This window comes from Sinohyriopsis cumingii, chromosome 7 (genome assembly GCF_028554795.1).
Source record: "Sinohyriopsis cumingii isolate HCF-2022 chromosome 7, ASM2855479v2, whole genome shotgun sequence".
NCBI classification, from domain to species: domain Eukaryota; kingdom Metazoa; phylum Mollusca; class Bivalvia; order Unionida; family Unionidae; genus Sinohyriopsis; species Sinohyriopsis cumingii.
The window spans coordinates 73203559-73218474 of record NC_142967.1 but is presented as its reverse complement, the minus strand read 5'-3'; the positions used below and the strand labels follow the sequence as shown (position 1 = coordinate 73218474).

Below are 14916 nucleotides of genomic sequence, written 5' to 3'. Positions count from 1 at the left end.
TAAACACTAGGTGTTGATCTAAATCTTGACCTTGTTTCAGAATTTGTAGCAACCTTCATAAACAAGTTCTATTTTATTTGAAAATGATTGTTTTTCGTCAGATTTATTTTTGGTGTACGTGACATAAACACGATAAGCCCCCCCCCCCCCCGTTCGATTTCGCAATTCTGGTTTTTCCATTACTGCGGATTAGTTAGTTTTAATAGAGATGCTTAGAGAGAGATTCCTCAGTTTTAGGATTTTTACACTGATGTCAAGTTATTTTGTTGTAGCCAGATTTTGAGTTATAGTTTTCTTCAGATCAGTTGGATTTCAAAAGGATTAATTCTTTTTAACTCTGGAACTATTTTGAGGATTGCTCACATAGAACATTTGGAAAGACATTGCATGCAAACTTAATTTGGATTTCCAAATGTAGATAAGCACAATACTGACTACAGTATACGTCATCGTCATCCATCTTGGATTTTCCATCAGGATTCGAACTTCAGATTATTAGCACATTTATTACTAGGACTTTTGCAATTTAATTCGTGGATTATTCTTGGATTATTTTTGGATTTGATTTTTGAAACCGTAAGTTCTTCTCCTTTTTTATTTTTACAGAATTAATTTTTCCAGGAAAATACGTTATTTGTTAAAATTAAAAAAAAAACTTGTTATTTTCACTCTTTCTGTGTTACTGTTTATTCGAGCCTAAACACGTAACACCTTGATATACTCTCTAATTCATTAGTTATCTTATTCAGAGAGTAAACGGCTTTTTCAACAGTGATAGAAAATAATTTCAGTCTAAGTAAGTGAAACCATGCAAGGTATCTAAGATTTATCTGCAACGTGAGACAACTTTACATTATGCCTTCCGACCGCTCCGGTGGTCTAGTGGTTAGAGCGTCCGCCTCGGAAGCGGGAGGTCGTGGGTTCGAACTCCGGCCAGGTTATTCCAAAGACTCACAAAAATGGTACTAACAGTTGCCTCGTTAGGCGCTCAGCATTAGGAGGTTAGTGTTAGGACTGGTTGACCTGGTGTCACGATAATGTGACTAGGTGGGACATAATGTACACACACACACACAGGCACATACACACACACACACACACACACACACACACACACACACACGTTATGCCTTCCACACTTTCCGCGGTGCTCTGTAACCTCAAGGAGAAACATTAGTAACCAAAATAACAATAATAAAGTCTGTAACTATGGGTGATGTACTTGTACATTTGTAACGGATTCTCATTAGTCAGTTCTTATGTTACGTATTTAGGCTCGAATAAGCAGTAACACAAGAAAGAGTGAAAACAACAAGCTTTGGAAAATTTAATAAATTATTTATTTCCCTGGAAAAATACTGAAAAAATGAAAAAATAAGGACTTACGGTTTTAAGAATCAAATCCAAAAATATTCAAAGAATAATCCACGAATACAATTGTAGAAGTCCTAATAATGGAATGTTTTAATGAATTCAAATCCCGACGAAGAAACCTAGAGGGAAGGTGATGACGTATGCTGTATCCTGTACTGTACTGTTATATACAGTTCCTTGCAGAAACGCAAGAAATAGCACTCCGGTGTTGGAAATCCGAATAAGATTTTTAAGAAATGTCTTTGTTCAAGAATACTGTATGAGCACATATTTACAGGAAAAAAGACTTAATCCTTTTGAATCCAAATAATTCGAATAAACATTAAAATAACTCTAAACTGACACAAATAAGAACACATTGACATCAAGTTTTTTTTTTTAGCCGAGACTGAGATTATTTCTCTCTTAGCATCACTATTCAAACTAATTTCGGAAATGCCTGAATTGCGAAATAGAGGGTCACGTGATCGTGTTTACATATAAAAAATCACGTAGCCCTAGTATCACCTTGATAAAAAAAAACAATCATTTTACTCCGAGAATAAAAAAAAAAGTTGTTTAATTCACAACACTTATTTACAAGCCTGGAGTCACAATTCAATACAGCCTCGATCTCGCCCCTATTATTCCAACAATAAAAGTAAATAACAAAAGAACTTGTTCACGTGAATGTTACTAATTTTGAATAAAGGTCGGGAACTAGGTCAGCTTTCGGAGTTAACAAATGAACAGTCAAGGTCAAACTATTTTCTTGAAAAATTTCCAAATCACTTAGATTATATTATAATAGCATGTACAATATAAATAAATTTTTAAAGCTGACAAAGAAACAATAAAAAGATATATAAATTACATCAGATATACGTGACATAATAGTGTTGATTTTTTCTTCTTCTCTTGATCGAACTAATTCATCGGTATTTATAGATTTAATTCCAACATGGGTGCCCTGCAACTAGCTGCCACTTACATGTTGTAAATGGCTTAAGATATATTATTATGCAAGACAGATATGGCCATTTGGAACAGTTCTTGTCTTTCTGAAGAGAAACGAACATGCTCAATCATACGTTTTAGAAGGAGATATTCATCCTTATACACGACTAGAACATTTAAAACAGGTCAGACATTTTTACTTTTCGTCCGATTCTCTGTTAATTATACCAATTAGTTGCATTTATTTAAATAATATTTCATTTTATTTAAAATGAAAGCAGCGTTGCCTAGAATTCTTCACTTCAGACCAAGGATTGCAGGAACGTGATTTCAAGTCGAGTCGTGCCCATTTGGTATTAAGCCAGGGCCTGTTCAAAGGATTTTGGCACCATATGTGAACTAAGATTTTGCCTGTCACCCACCCCAACCCCCCGAGAACAAACAATACTTCCGTCTAATTTGGCGCTCATTAAAACATGGCGCTCTAGATCAATGGTTCCCAATGTGGGTGGTGCGGCCCCATGTGGGGCGGTGGGATTACCGAGGGTAGCTCAAATATTGAATATGGTTTGTTTTTTTAAGTGGTAAGATGGGGGAGCTGAGGATAACCAAAGGGGGAAGGGCCCGAAAAAGTTTGGGAACCATTGGTCTAAATGGTCGGCCGGCCCTGATTGTAATCTTTAGCATCACACATGACATTAATTGCTTCATACCATTAGTCTGTAAATGGGTTCTTGTAATTACTTTGGGACGAGGGTTATTAACCTTTCTTGCACTAGCGTACCAGATGGCGGGGTCATAAAGTTTCAGTCACTTTCTGCCACTGTATGTATGTATGTATGTATGTATGTATGTGCGTGTGTCTGTGTATGTATGTATGTATGTATGTATGTATGTGCGTGTGTCTGTGTATGTATGTATGTATGTATGTATGTATGTATGTATGTAGGTAGGTAGGTAGTTTAACAGTTGATCGCCAGGATATTGGCTATATTAAACAATATAAGATTCAGTGTTATATTTTTATAAGTGATATGTATATTTAATTTAATTTCTATTTGATTTAATTAAATTCTTTGTAAGTTTTAAAATCATTTTGTTTAATTACATGTCAAAATAATGTAATTTTATTGACTAGGAATTTGATATTTTAAAGCAAATTCAGTTTGACCTGACTTTTTTCGTAGACGCATAATAATAGAAACACTGTTTCTATTTTTGACCTTGTTCATAGCCTTGATTGAGAAGCAAGCAAATAACATTTTTTTAAAAATTAATTTTTTGTGTGTGAACTCGAGGCTGTACTGTGCTACGTGCCATTAGACTCGTAGATACATTCTAAATCATTCTAGAATGTGGTCACGTGACCCTTATCCGGCAATATGTTTTGCGTCTCCAGTTACTGTATAACATTTGTTTATAAAAAAAATTCTCAGTTGGACTTTTACACTGGAAAGTGTGTGTTTGTGACCAGCTGGAGTTATTTTTTAATTTTTTTTATCAGTGGGAATTTAACATGTGAATGTCACCTGGATGTCAATGGGAATTGAACATTGGGTGACGTCATGAGGTTTATAGGGTCAAAACATTTTATAGGGATTTTAATGTATTTGTAAGGACAAAGGGTAGATAGGGACAAACATACAAATACACATTTAAACACACAGAAAAGACGACAGAAATGTTCTAAAGAAAACCTCACAGAGAGAATAGAGACTCAAAAAAGAAAAGTCTATTGTATGGGTTCACAACATTTATTCAAGTATATACATGGGCTCTCTGGCCTGTGCTTTGGTCTAAGCACTATCCATTTGATTCATAAGCATTTCTACATCAAACAAACCTATTTACTAGTTATTTAGTTCTTGGCTCTAGTAAACCTGTTTACATTTAATGTTCATTTATAAGAAAAAGTTAACACAAAACAAGTAACATGCAATCAAATAGGACACAGTTCATGTTTCTCTCTCTATTCGTCTCACACGTTGTCAAAAATCTGGTCAGCTGGCACTTGTGTCCCAGCGTAGATGTTTCCCATCACTTAATCCGTTTCATCCGTAAATCGGCTGTTATATCCATTGTGCTAGGTACACTTATCAGTAAACAGATCAAGTGCAGTCATCGTCTTCTTCCCGTGGAGGTACAACGTATGCCATATGAATGGTTACTTTTCCTTCGGTGATGTCAAATTTTCCTCTCATCGACTGCACGTCTTCAATAGCCCTCAAAAGTTTGGGAGAAGTTATTTCTGCAGGTGTGCTAAATCCGAGACATACAGGTGAGTTCAAACTGTCGTGATACATAGATGGGCTCACGCGACCTCGATCTTTGACTTGGCAATGACATTTGAATTCCTCTAACAGTGAGTCAAGTAGGTCCGTAATGAAACCTGCTACTTCCTCGGCTGAAATGTCAGACGCGAAGTCTCTAAATTTCACCGTGTAGATGTAAGTTGTCGTTCTAAATTTTCTCGAGGCTGCTGTCTGAGTCATTTGGATGCTAAAATACTCCTTTAGATCTACTGAATCTTTTCCCTTCTTGGACGCACTTTGCTGTGACGGTATGGTAGTGAAAGAGGTCAATGATGTTTGTTCCTTCTCTTTTTTCATCTGTGTAGAGTTATTCATCTTTCTCGTTGCTTGTCCTCGCAATGAAGTGTCGTTCTTGGAAGTCGTCCCTTTTTATACTGGGTGATATCAGTATGTCCATAAGGTAAAGTTTTGTGGTCTGGAAGTTTCACTGGTTGCACGTAGTTTGTCATGGTGTTAGTACATAAATAACTAAGATGTGTTACTGCATTGGTGATGTGATAGTGAGGCATAGAAGCACACCCGAGTTTCTCGTTGGACTTGAGTCTTACGCTCTATACTTGCTGTTTGAAAGGATTCATTTTTCTCGGTTGGTCTTAGTAGTGACAATGAACTATTGGTCTTGGACGTTGTCCTTTTTTATATGCTGACCAATATCGATGTGACCGTAAGGCAAAGTAAAGTGGTTGGGAAGTCGCACTCGCTTCTGGTACACGATTTGATAGACTTTTTCCAAGGCTCCACTGACGATTTGGTGAGTGGGTAAACGTACAATCTTGTTTGGCTAGTAGGTGGTCACTTTAAAGTTTTCATCCTCTCCAGATTGCAATGCTTCTTTCAATACGCCAAAGTTGACCACACGACTGGTACGATAATTCAGAGTCATTCCTTTCACTTTACACTCCGTGTGCACTTCTCCTTGTGGGTCCCGGTATTCGTAGCCGTAACGCAAGGTTCACAGAAGAAATATGCTTGTCAACTGCTGAGATTGTGCCCTACTTGGGGACAAGGGATACGTACCAACAGTGCCAAGGCACACGTATGTTCAGGAAAGAAAAAATGTCACATTTGTCACCACATCGTGGACTTGGAACATCAATGCCACATGCAAAAATACCAATCTCAACAAGAGAAAGATGAGGACCACAAGAAGAAGAAGAAAGGCAATTTCATCTTTTTCGATTTCGAATGCATGCAAGAGACCGGCATTCACATTCCTAATTTCTGCGTGGTTCATCGAGCGTGCGAAAAGTGCATTCAAGAACCTATCTTGAGTTATTACCCTCACTGCAACAAGATTCCTGGAGGACGTGAAAAAATCTTTCGAGGACCGAACACGTTAGCCGATTTTGCCCGATGGATCTTAGACCCCATTGACGAGACGTGGAGCCAAGAGGACATCGAACGTTACGGAGATTGTCATCGCCATGCCACAATCATAGCCCACAATTTCTCGGGATACGATGGACAGTTTCTTTTGAGGTACTATACGGAACAAGGCACCGAACGTCCTAAAGTGATTTTGAACGGAGCCAAAATCATTTCCATGCAAGTGGGACAAGTACAGTTTAAAGATTCCATGAGCTATTTGGCCATGCCTTTGAGCCGAATGCCTAAAATGTTTGGAATGACAGAAATGTCTAACGGTTATTTTCCTCACTTTTTCAATACCGAAGCCAATCAACATGCCATTCTACCCAATTTGCCTGAGGCTCAAGATTACGACCCCGACAACATGCGTACCGAATAACGAGAAGATTTCTACGCTTGGTACCAGGCTCATGCCTCCCTTTCGACTTTCAGGAAGAAATGTTAAAGTATTGTCGTTCCGACGTGGACATTTTACGACGTTGCTGTGGAACATTTCGAGAACTGTTCATGGAACACGGAGGGGTCGATCCTTTGAAAGAAGCTTGCACCATTGCCAAAGCGTGTTCCTTAGTGTACCGCCAACAATTCATGCCTGAAAACACCGTGGCTGTCATCAGCCCTCAAACAACCAACTTTGTCAAACGGCAATACTCGGTCAAAGCCCTACGCTGGTTACATTACTTGTGCGACAAGGAAGACAAATCGATCCAACATGCCCGCAACGGAGGGGGTGAAAAGACCATCGGAACGTATTCGGCGGATGGCTGGGACTTAGAAAACCCCAAGATCGTGTACGAGTTTAACGGTTGCTTATTTCACAGATGTCCCGTCTGCTACCCTAATCGCGACACTAAAAATCAGTTTTTTTTTACAACGGACCATGGAAGACTTGTACCAGTACACTTGTCAGCGACGTTTGAAGTTAGAACAGCAAGGATACCAAGTGGTGGAAATGTGGGAACAAGAATACCATCACCGTTTGAAAACCGATCCCGAGTTTAAACGTGTCGTGGAAAGTTACAAGCTGATGGACCCCCTGAACCCGAGGGATAGTTTGTACGGAGGAAGGACCAATGCCACCTGTTTGCTGTACCAAGCCGACGAAGAGAAAGGAGAAGAAATTAAATACTTGGACGTGTGTTCGCTGTATCCCTACGTGTGCAGATATTGTCGCTTTCCTTCAGGGCACCCGCAATTGTTGACGAAACACATCGACCTGGCCAACATTCGACAATACGAAGGCTTGATCAAGTGCAAAGTTTTGCCTCCCACCGACTTGTACCATCCCGTCTTACCTCACCATTGTCAAGGCAAACTGATGTTTCCCTTGTGTCGTACATGTGCTGAAACGTGCAACCAAGACCAACCTTGTCATCACACCCAAGAAGAACGCGCTTTGACGGGAACCTGGGTCAGCGTAGAATTGTTTAAAGTTATGGACATGGGATACCAACTGTTAGAAGTGTACGAAATTTGCCACTTTCCCAAGACACAACAATACCACAAGGGTGACCCCACTCAGAAAGGCAGACTACGTGGATGCCTTTTTGAAACTGAAGCAAGAAGCCAGTGGTTATCCGTCCTGGTGTCACACTCCCGAAGACCAAATTAAATTCAAAGAGAAATACTGGGAACAAGAAGGCATCACTTTAGGACCACATCGAGAAAAACGAAGGCAGGCGATCGTTTGCCAAAGTGATGTTAAATTGCTTGTGGGGAAAAATGGCACGACGACCGTGTTTACCCAAGACGGAATACTTGACAGAACCTTCCCGCTACTTCCAGATGATTCACGACAAAACTAAATTCATAAAACATTAAAATTGTACGAAGCTTTAGAACTGTTAGGGGATCGCGTCTTGTACTTTGACATGCACTGTTGCATCTACATCGAGCGCACGGGTCAGCAACACCCTAACATCGAAGGAGACCGTTTAGGAGCCTGGAGAGACGAACATCCTGACGACAAGATTTTAAGTTTCACTAGTGGCGGTCCCAAAAATTACGGCTACGGATACCGGGACCCACAAGGAGAAGTGCACACGGAGTGTAAAGTGAAAGGAATGACTCTGAATTATCGTACCAGTCGTGTGGTCAACTTTGGCGTATTGAAAGAAGCATTGCAATCTGGAGAGGATGAAAACTTTAAAGTGACCACCTACTAGCCAAACAAGATTGTACGTTTACCCACTCACCAAATCGTCAGTGGAGCCTTGGAAAAAGTCTATCAAATCGTGTACCAGAAGCGAGTGCGACTTCCCAACCACTTTACTTTGCCTTACGGTCACATCGATATTGGTCAGCATATAAAAAAGGACAACGTCCAAGACCAATAGTTCATTGTCACTACTAAGACCAATCGAGAAAAATGAATCCTTTCAAACAGCAAGTATAGAGCGTAAGACTCAAGTCCAACGAGAAACTCGGGTGTGCTTCTATGCCTCACTATCACATCACCAATGCAGTAACACATCTTAGTTATTTATGTACTAACACCATGACAAACTACGTGCAACCAGTGAAACTTCCAGACCACAAAACTTTACCTTATGGACATACTGATATCACCCAGTATAAAAAGGGACGACTTCCAAGAACGACACTTCATTGCGAGGACAAGCAACGAGAAAGATGAATAACTCTACACAGATGAAAAAAGAGAAGGAACAAACATCATTGACCTCTTTCACTACCATACCGTCACAGCAAAGTGCGTCCAAGAAGGGAAAAGATTCAGTAGATCTAAAGGAGTATCTTAGCATCCAAATGACTCAGACAGCAGCCTCGAGAAAATTTAGAACGACAACTTATATCTACACGGTGAAATTTAGAGACTTCGCGTCTGACATTTCAGCCGAGGAAGTAGCAGGTTTCATTACGGACCTACTTGACTCACTGTTAGAGGAATTCAAATGTCATTGCCAAGTCAAAGATCGAGGTCGCGTGAGCCCATCTATGTATCACGACAGTTTGAACTCACCTGTATGTCTCGGATTTAGCACACCTGCAGAAATAACTTCTCCCAAACTTTTGAGGGCTATTGAAGACGTGCAGTCGATGAGAGGAAAATTTGACATCACCGAAGGAAAAGTAACCATTCATATGGCATACGTTGTACCTCCACGGGAAGAAGACGATGACTGCACTTGATCTGTTTACTGATAAGTGTACCTAGCACAATGGATATAACAGCCGATTTACAAATGAAACGCATTAAGTGATGGGAAACATCTACGCTGGGACACAAGTGCCAGCTGACCAGATTTTTGACAACGTGTGAGACGAATAGAGAGAGAAACATGAACTGTGTCCTATTTGATTGCATGTTACTTGTTTTGTGTTAGCTTTTTCTTATAAATGAACATTAAATGTAAACAGGTTTACTAGAGCCAAGAATTAAATAAGTAGTAAACAGGTTTGTTTAATGTAGAAATGCTTATGTATTAAATGGATAGTGCTTAGACCAAAGCACAGGCCAGAGAGCCCATGTATATACTTGAATAAATGTTGTGAACCCATACAATATACTTTTCTTTTTTGAGTCTCTTTTCTCTCTGTGAGGTTTTCTTTAGAACATTTCTGTCGTCTTTTCTGTGTGTTTAAATGTATATTTGTATGTTTGTCCCTATCTACCCTTTGTCCTTACAAATACATTAAAATCCCTTTAAAATGTTTTGACCCTATAAACCTCATGACGTCACCCAATGTTCAATTCCCATTGACATCCACGTGACATTCCCATGTTAAATTCCCATTGACGCCAAAGTGCAAAGTGACATTCCCATGTTCAATTCCCATTGACGCCAAAAGTGCAAACCCCTATTTTAACGTTGAAGTCCCCTTGTTTCTAAGGTGGCCCCATATACTACTACTGGGACTTCTAAATTTTAATTCGTGGATTATTGTTGGATTACTTTTGGATTTTGATTCTTAAAACCGTAAGTTATGTTTTCCTTTTTACAATGTGTTTCCAGGGAAATAAATTAGTTGTTAAATTTTTCAAAGCTTGTTTTTTTTTTTACTCTTCTTTTGTTACTGTTTATTAGAGTCTAAACACGTAACATAAGATAAGGTATTAGTAACTCTGGAAATCTTACAATCTCACAACTTAGGTGAAATCAATGTTTTAATACTACTACTATATCATCATCATCATCATCATCATCATCAGTGTAAGTAGAATTGTAGCCGTTTGGGTCTTTTGTGGTAAGAAACGAAAACGAATACTATTAGCTAGTGTGTCTTTCCTTCGGTGTGAAACCATGAATATATACTAATGTATAAAGCAACTGGCAAGGAACTGAAAACAATACGTTTTTGCAAGAAATTACTTTAGGGATGGCGATATTGTATTTTTTGCTGTTTGATTCTTCTCTTGTTTACAAACATGTCTCACGATACTGTCTCGGAAAAGAAAGAATATGAAACTTACAGTGGATGCATGAATGGAAACAATATGCACCGAAACTATTAGTGGCATACTCTGATATTCATGTATGCAACAGAATATATCCTTTCCAGATACATACTTTGGGGAAGGATAGTGACCTGTGATTCATTAGAAAACATCACGTCCTGCAGCTGGTACCTATACTGACTGTTCACAATTTTATCAGCTCCACAAATTAGCCAGTTTCTTGGATCAGACATCATAATGTAGAGCATTCACAAGGCTTTATGACAGTATGGATTAGTTTTTTAAAACGGATCATACATTTTTTTAACATAGGAAATTCTTTTGATATATTCAGGTATAAACGTTTACTAATCTGCGACGTGAATAATTCTTTGTATTGGGTGTTTGGGTCGTGGTTTACACTGCATTGCCTGAATTACTAATATTATGTTAGGAAAGTGTTACTAATGAATTATACAAATGTGAAACAAGAAAAAACATGCAATTATGAAATTATTAAAATTACGTTATGTGTGGTCATTAGGTGATTAGGGTTGAATTGTTGTAGTGTTTGCAAGTTTAAGAACCCTTCAGTTGACATTAACGGTAGTTTTAAGGCCCCTGGAAATAAGGGGAAAATGGGCAAGACTCCCTCAGGTGTTTGATTCGCTTAGTATGGGACCCTTGCGTGTAACAAAAAAATGTGGATGCAAATTTACTTCTAATAATGATGTAAATCTCTCCGTTTAAATGTTCATACCGCATTCGCTGGAGCATTTCTCCGCATGCGCCACTCGCCTTTGCCGTATAATGTGCTGATAGATGGAGGCCTACTTTGCTTTTCGGGGTTATGGTGATGCGCCTTTTTCACAGGCGAATACGGCAGTCTGTTTAGAAGTAAAGAAATGTGTGTGTGTGTGTGTGTGGTTCTATATTGTTGTTCTTGTTTTGCGTGAATCCGTGCGTGTGTGTATGTTCAATCATAAAAATTGGAAGCGATCGAACTGGTTGCTACTAATTTTTTCTGCACAATACTTTCGGTGCCTAATTCCTCATTAACTTTTGTATATTTATTTATACTTTGGAAATTTCTTGCTTTTCTTTATAATTGTTTGCTTGCGTGCTAGCCTGATCGCGTTATTAAGGGCATACTGGTTGTCAAATTAATATATATTTTAGACCTTTCATTATCTCTTCGTAAACTACATTCATACCTTCTTTCTTGACATCTTGGTGCAAAAATGTATTTCTTCCTTGGAGAGATTTTGAAGCTATTGATCTTCATTAATTAATTATTTAAGGATATACTAGATTCCGGTTCAAATAGATTTTTCCATCGGCTGCTGACTTCAAAAAATACCCAGTTCTATCTTTCGTATTCTGGTCACGCATAATTGCATACTGAGGCAAATAAATTATGACAGACTTTTTAAAAAAAATTTTAAAACTATCATTGGGCACTAGTGAAAGTAATAATATCATAGAAATAAAGAAAATGCAGATTTTAATATGTTTGTTCAATATTCAAATGTAAAGTTTATTAATATTGAATTTTGAGTATTTATTGAATAAATACAGGACTTTGGGAGAAACAATACAATGAGTAAGACACTGAAGAAATTGGAAGTGCCCATGTTTGCAATACAGTCCCTAACATGAATAGTTAGCTTATGTGAGTGTGTGTCTGCGTGCGTGCGTGTGTGTGTGTGTCCAAAATAAAATGGACAGTTGACCTGATCTTGTCGGTCTTACCTTGCTTTCTTAAGTAAAGTGAGATAGCCTAATTTAAATAAATTTTTCTTTTACTGTTAAAGTTTTAATACTTTCAAAGAAAACGGGTTACTCATATGAACAGGAAAATGTGTTCTGTACTGTTATCCGCTTAGTCACTTTGGTACTAATGGCAATGAAAACGCAGATAAATAAATGAAGGTGCCCTGTAATCACTCGTTTCTGAATAGCAAATTACATATAATGACTTCAAATATTATATAAATCGGCATATGCTATATTGCTGGATAAATACGTTGAAATAAATATCTTCAAACAGCTTCGGAACTCATCATCTAAAAATATTATCGCTCCTTTATAACGAATCATAGAGAACAGGCGGTATTGTGCCGCTCACACATAAGACACGTCGGACAAAGCGCCATACCATCCAGACGGATGAACTTTGACTAGAGTACATACCATGCCAGTATCCACTGACATGTTCTTATCAAGTGCATTGATTTTCATTTTGACGATGTACCACTAACGAAAATTTTGGATTGTATATTTTTAATTTTTTGTATCTTGTGTGTGTGTGTGTATATATATATATATATATATATATATATATATATATATATATATATATATATATATATATAAACACTGCTGACATTTTTACATTGTATCTTTTTTCGTGAATCAATAATATTTACATTTATTTGGAAGGGTTTAGGGTTTATTTTATAAATATGTTTGCAATGTCTGCCTCTTTACATTTTTGGAATTAACCTTTTAACTGGCATTATATAGCCATGATTGTGATGACATGCCGTTAAAAGCTATATACATTTACATATACATATCAATAAATCAGACAGTGATATCTTACCATGACTTCATCTGACCACAATATAAATACTTTATAAAGCTTTGTACATCTTGACAGTATATACTTGTTTATGTATCAGTTATTCAAATGATGTACGCAATACACGATCACTTAACGTTTACTAAAGGGAACTGATTGTCATTTCCAGACTTTATAGCATAGATTTTGAAAGATACACATTATCCATCTTCACTAATATGCCTTTTGCGTCAAAAATGTAAAAATTCCTTGATAACAAACTTAAAAACACTACATCATTGTGAACGATTAGAAGGTCAAAGATATGCACACTAGACTCTTAATCTTTTGAATTGAAATAGTAAGTTCTTTGTTAGCGCTATTTCGACGCCATATAAGGAAAAGGTCCCTTAAAGTGCTAAACTAATTTGTCATACAATTTATCCGTCTCGAGGTAAAGCTAACGTACGAAAACTGTCTGGGTGTCTTATTCGTCTGAAGCGACTGTGTAATTATAGTCAATATATGCAAACGAAGGACGTACTGTTTTCAACACATTTATTGCTCTAATAACAATAAATCTGAACAGATTTTGGCCTGCCTGGTTTCTAACTATAAACAGTATCACTGGATTGGTCTGAGATATACACAAGTGTTTGTCGCAGAAATATTATTAAGTCAAGTAATATTTGTTTACAGTCGGTGCATATGTTTAAAACATAAAACACAAGCTCAGATGGGTATTTTACTAGCGAGATTTTAATTTACAACAGGTTTGCCTTCTGATCTGGGTCAAGAGACACATTTATCACAAGTATAACCTAAGTAACTGTAAATATTCTACGACTACAACTCCTACTACTACTACAACGACGACGACAACGACGACAATATTGCCGCTGGTGTTGGTAGAGGTAGTTTAATGCATTAAATATTGTCCAATATTCTTGTGTAAAATTTATGTAGTGACATTTTACTAATGGGAAAAAGGCTAGATTGCAAAACTTAGGATATAATCATTAGCCTTAAGTGGATTTTCTTTTAGTCTTAGCAATAATAGCAGAATCAGTTTATTTTGCATATCCAAGAACTGGGACAACTGTAAAGTCTGCGCATCACTGAAAGGTTAAATTGAGCATAAATGTCAGAGAAGTCAGACTGCGGAAATTTTAATCTTTCACAACTGATAAAGCACTTCTCTTAGCAAAACTAGTTCTTGTAATCTCAAATCTTTTGAAGAGTTTCAAAATAACTATAATCGTATAGGATATACATTTGTTTAAAAAAATATTACAAGTTTACTTACCATTCTAGAAGTCCATGTCTGGGAACCGTCTGGGTAAAGTCAAGTCAGACGAAAGTCAAGAATAGATAAGTTTTGCAGATAGTAGGAATAATGTGTTGCAGTTCAATCAACCTTTATATACAGTGGTTTACACAAGCCAATGCAATAAAGTTAAAACGAGCACGCATAGATGTCGTAAAAAATAATGTGATGACTTTACACTACAATTTGTAGGCCAAGTGCTTCTACAAAGAACATGTTACTAGTATCCAGCACAGTTTGGTCAACCAAGATTTTTAGGACAATGTCTTATGTAATCCGAATGCCAAGGCAAAGTACCAACGTGAATAGAGATTGCTGAATAAGAACAAGTGCAGGAAGAACAGAAGAATAAAACAGGATGTTATTAGAATACGAATGCACAGTATACCACGAGAAATTAAGTCTCTTTGTAGCTCCCACAACTCGCTGCGCTAACCTCGAGTATTGACAATATGTAGTGGAGAAACTCAACACAGCAACGCCTAACCAAGTGTATGGCGCTTCAGGCCTGATCAATCAATTTTAATATCACGCCGTCGCTAATGTTTCTCATATCAACTAAGTTCGAATGAGAGAGAAGATTTAGGGTTAACTAGAACTGTACGTGAGTAAAGTTTTAATGGAAAATTGAAAAATGGTA

General features: G+C 37.5%; 1 protein-coding gene across 1 annotated transcript in view; it reads right to left on the bottom strand.

The window, feature by feature from the left end:
* The window catches only part of LOC149795516 (cGMP-specific 3',5'-cyclic phosphodiesterase-like), a 412811-nt gene extending 398128 nt beyond the window's left edge, over positions 1 to 14683 (bottom strand). Inside the window, exon 1 of the mRNA XM_089965316.1 lies at positions 14256 to 14683. The gene's annotated coding sequence lies outside the window, so the exon portion shown is untranslated. The remainder of the gene's footprint in view (positions 1 to 14255) is intronic.
* Between the last annotated feature and the right edge of the window lie 233 nt (positions 14684 to 14916).